General features: G+C 33.0%; 1 long non-coding RNA gene across 1 annotated transcript; it reads left to right on the top strand.

The window, feature by feature from the left end:
• The first annotated feature begins 1,422 nt into the window (after positions 1-1,422).
• LOC137636656 (uncharacterized) lies at positions 1,423-3,927 on the top strand. Its single transcript, XR_011043180.1, has 3 exons — positions 1,423-1,787; positions 2,237-2,398; positions 3,285-3,927. It is a non-coding gene; the product is annotated as an uncharacterized lncRNA (long non-coding RNA).
• Positions 3,928-4,644: the final 717 nt, after the last annotated feature.

The raw sequence follows: 4,644 nt of genomic DNA, 5'->3' as shown, positions 1-4,644 counted from the left end.
AAGCTCCAAACCACGGCTGGTGGAACGAGGTGCTTGACATACTCTTTCTAAAGTGGCTCTCCTCACCTCAGGTTTTTATTTTGGAGGTTGGGCACACCGAGTCCAGTCAACACCTGAGCGAAAGTAAAGAGTCTCCCATAAGGAATTGTAGCCAATTTCTGAATTGAGGAATCAGAATCTGACCTCAGGGAGCAGCCCCGAGACAGGTCTTCAAAGCTTATCTCGGATTAATGGTGGTAATTACCAGACTCAGTTATTCCTTATCTGTGACCTTCTCTAAAGTAATCTTCTTCCTCTTTTTTGTATAGACACTCCTGTCTACAACTCCTTTATTTTTCTCATTTTATAACAGGCCATTTGCTCCATGCAAAATGATATTTATCAGAAGTATATCCTTTTTTGTGAACTTACATGTAAAGTGTTTTTGTACAACTTCTATCCTGCATTTAATGTTATATGATAATGAATAGATATGCTCTGCTACTACATATTCTTATTAATTTAGTTGATCCATTTCGTTTTGCAATAAAAGATCAGAGTGAAGATATATCACAACAAGATTTCTATTGTAGACATTTTATCTTTTCTATAGCACTCAAACTTTGTTTTGCACTCGTATGTTGATGCTATTTCCTTTTTACAGATCAGATGAACTGGTAGAACTGAACATTGATTGACTGACTGACTGACTGGTGCAAGGGGATATTGTCCACTGTCAACTGTTGGACTGAAGAGAAGCTGAAATGTTAGAACAGCGTCAGTCAGACCCATTTAGTCAACTTCTGATGAGAGGATAAAGAACACAGAACTGAGACAAAAAGATGAGGTAAGATTTTAAGTTAAAAACTTTGAAGTTACTACTCTAAATGAATTAAAGGAAAAAAATAAAATCTAAGTTTATTGTTCCTAATGAATAAGACGCGAAGAATAAAGTTACTCTCCTGTCGATAACTTTTGCAAAAGTTTTCTATATTGTCATTTTTATTGATACTATCATTGTTAACATTACTATTATTTGTGATAAAGATATATTTATTTGATAATTTACTATATCCTAACTATATTAGAACCTTTTTATATTCCAGTACTGTCTTATATTTAATTTGATATTAATCTTTCCTCTTTCTTTTAGTTGGAAGTAAAACTTCATTATATTAGCAGAAAAAAACAAAGGTGAAAGAGATTGGATATCTCACTTCGGCAGCACAGACAGACAGATATGTCCTAAATTACTTTTTTTATTTCTGAATCACAAAAATAAGTAAAGATTAACTTGGGGTTTTCAATCATTCAACTTTTGTCTTTAGAAACTAATTGTAAAATTCCCCTCTTCTAAATAGTTTCATCATGAGGATTTTACTTACCTAATTTGTCTTCACTCATCAAGCAAGATGCTTTAAACCTATTTTTTTTTCACCAAAGATTAATTCTTTGTTTATTACATGTTTTCAGGAGAATTATTTGTTGAGCTTCTTTTGGGAAATTCCACCATTTCTTCAAATGGCACCTAAATCAGCCCTCTGGTGAGAGGTCATGCTTATACGACAGCTTTTCATGGTTTTTATTTTGTTGTCTGGGCAGGAGTGGAGAGTTTTTCAGGCCTTTTTTGAGACCTTTTTCCTATAGGATGCAAAAACTACAAGAGCCTCTGCATGGCTGGAAGGGTTCGGCAATGTACCTAAACAGCAGACATTATCTGCATTCTGGAAATAGAGTCTGACCTCAGGGAAAAGCAGGTCATCTCTCAAAGTGTTAATTCCTTCACTTCTCTTCTCGGATCGATGTAGGTGAGTACCAGACATAGCCATTCCTTAACTTTGTCCTTCTCTAGAGTCATGTTCCACTTCTTTGCACAGAGCCTCCTCTCTTCAACTTCTATATTTTTCTTTGGTCGATATTTGGTCGATAAGACTTGGAATGAAGGAGCCATTTGATTCCGGATGGTTCTCTGGATTTGGTCGATGCATAATTAATATTTCTCTTTTTCCCTTATTGTGACAAATTCAGGAATGATCAGACTTGGAATGAAGGAGCCATCTAATTCCAGATTGTCCTTTTAAATGTGAATTTATTAAGATTATTGAAATGAATATGGAATATTTTCTTTCGAACAATGTTCTATCATAAATATAATGCGAAAACTGGAAGATTCGATCCATTTTGATGATCTGTTTTTTCAAATGCTATTTCATATATTTTATGAGAAGTTTTTAATATCAACTTCATTTAATTGCAGATTCAAATAACCAAAGAAGAGTAGTCTAGTCTCCTTGAGAAACAAGACGAGGACATCTTCATCCCAGCAAATCATCTGGAATCCACTTAGGTGATTAGAGCCTCTTGATTGATCGGAACTGAAAAGAACTCACCCCATCTCCGGTTTGATCACAATCTTCAGGTGAGTACAATTAGAGCTTTGCTTTTGATCAGCACACAAGGGAAACGGCCTTACTTATGGATTAAGGGTAAATGTAATAGATTTAAGGGATTACCCAGCAAGCAAAATGATAATCATATTATTACAAGGAAGTGTAATAAAAACAAAATACTCTTTATTTCATTAATAGCACACTCACACTCTCCATAATAAAATGAGTTAATATGTAAATATATAAAGGCCACCTTCCTATATGTAAATTTGCTACTGTACAGATATGATTACTCTCAATAATAACTTAAAGCAATATCTTTAGCAAGAAACTATTTTACTGTGGCTGACATGAAAATTGTGAATTAATCTTTCATGAAACATTCATATATTTTAGTTTCTCTTCTCAAAGTGGAAGATGATATTAATGAAACCCTGAAGCATATCCCTCATGATGATGATGGCCCAAAGTACATGGTGATCAGTGAACTTGAATACTTGACTCTTTTCATAGTTTTATCACTTATTTCCAGGAATAAAGAACATGCATTTTGGTACAGAACCAGCACATCAGTGTACATTTCACCCCTTTCTCCAGTCTGCTTTTCTGTCCACCTGTACATACATGCACAATCTCAACAACAGGTCTTCAGGTCTTCTCCCATCATGTATCATTCCACGTACTCTTTTCAGGAATTTTATTTCCACTACTCATATTATTTTCCGTTCGTCTCTACATCCAGTCCATTCTTTAGAGCTGTGCACTCCTGTTGTCATAGTCAACCTATTTAATAAATATTTCTTAGAACCCCTATAAATACAATCCTAAATTCCATGTGCTTTGTAATAACTTTTTATTCCTTTCCAAAGAAAACATCTACCTTCTCAACCTAAAATCCTATGTTTCTTTCCACAGGAATCTGATCCTAAGTGAGAGAAGTCCACAATAGTCCAATGCCAGATTCTGATAACAAGCGGCAGCTGAGATAAGGTTTACAGTGCCCCAGGAAGGTCCTGTAGTATGAGGCTCTCCACCTGCTGACTCCTGTCCTCAGACTTCCAACTCTGTCTATGCCCCATGACCCTTATTTCTCACCTGCTCAATGGGGTATTTGGGTGAGCAAGGAAGCTAGTGCCAATTCTACCTTAAAAATCTAAAAATTCGTTAGAGAATTAAAAATATACTATATATCTTCACTGTAACCAGAAGACAAGAAATTTTTAATTCATAATTTATCTATTTTTTTTTCAGAATATCTTGGTGCTGTATATTCTTTTTGTTATAATATTTTATCAATGGCTTAGCAGGAATAATTTTTGTTGTTGATACATACAGTATTCATAGTCCTTATAGAATGTATTTTTTCCTCACATACCACAGTTATTCCCTTCCACAAAATCGCACTTTTTCTAAATATATATCAGTTCCCATATACTGTATGCTTATTCACGACACAGTTTGAATATTCTATTTATTATACCGTATACCCATACACAACATGATCTGTATGTACTATATTTATACTCTATACCAATTTACGACATAATTTGAATATACTACTTTCATACTTTATACCCATTTATGACAAAATTTGATTTTACTATTTTTATACTGAACATCCTTTAAGAAAATAAGTTTAATATACTATTTTTATACTGTATACCGATTACGACATAATTTAATTGTACTATTTTTATACTGTATATCTATTGACAACATAATATGAATATACTATTTTTATACTCGATACCCATTCACGACATCATTTGAACGTACTGTTTTTGTTATTAAACTATATATTTTGTAACCGTCTGGAATATTTTTTTATTAACATATAATCTAATGTACTATATATACCATTCCTTGAATTCTGATTTTCACTTAATGCTTGCTCATGGAATGTAAATAGATTTAATATATGTTTTGTGTTAATTGGGGAATATCATTTTGTTGATATATATTCCTATATGATATTGATAAAAAACCTGGATTATAATTTTCATTTGTGTTAATATGGACAATTTATGCACTGCACCTGATTATATAATTCACTATTAATTTTTACTGATATTTAGACATTATACTGATAATATGATGTTGTTGATATAATATATTTATCTCTAATACTAACTGTTTTTTTTTTATATTATTACCATCATAAGGACATTAAATAAAGTGGTATGTATATATGGTAAGGAGGGGGGGAGGGGAGATTCTTCACGTGTACATGTCTTCCCTGTTTCCTTGTTGTCTATAATCAACAGATCTGAGTTGA

Source organism: Palaemon carinicauda, unplaced genomic scaffold (assembly GCF_036898095.1).
Source record: "Palaemon carinicauda isolate YSFRI2023 unplaced genomic scaffold, ASM3689809v2 scaffold349, whole genome shotgun sequence".
Classification (NCBI taxonomy): domain Eukaryota; kingdom Metazoa; phylum Arthropoda; class Malacostraca; order Decapoda; family Palaemonidae; genus Palaemon; species Palaemon carinicauda.
Note: the sequence above shows the minus strand (reverse complement) of the source record. Positions and strands in the feature narration are given on the sequence as shown.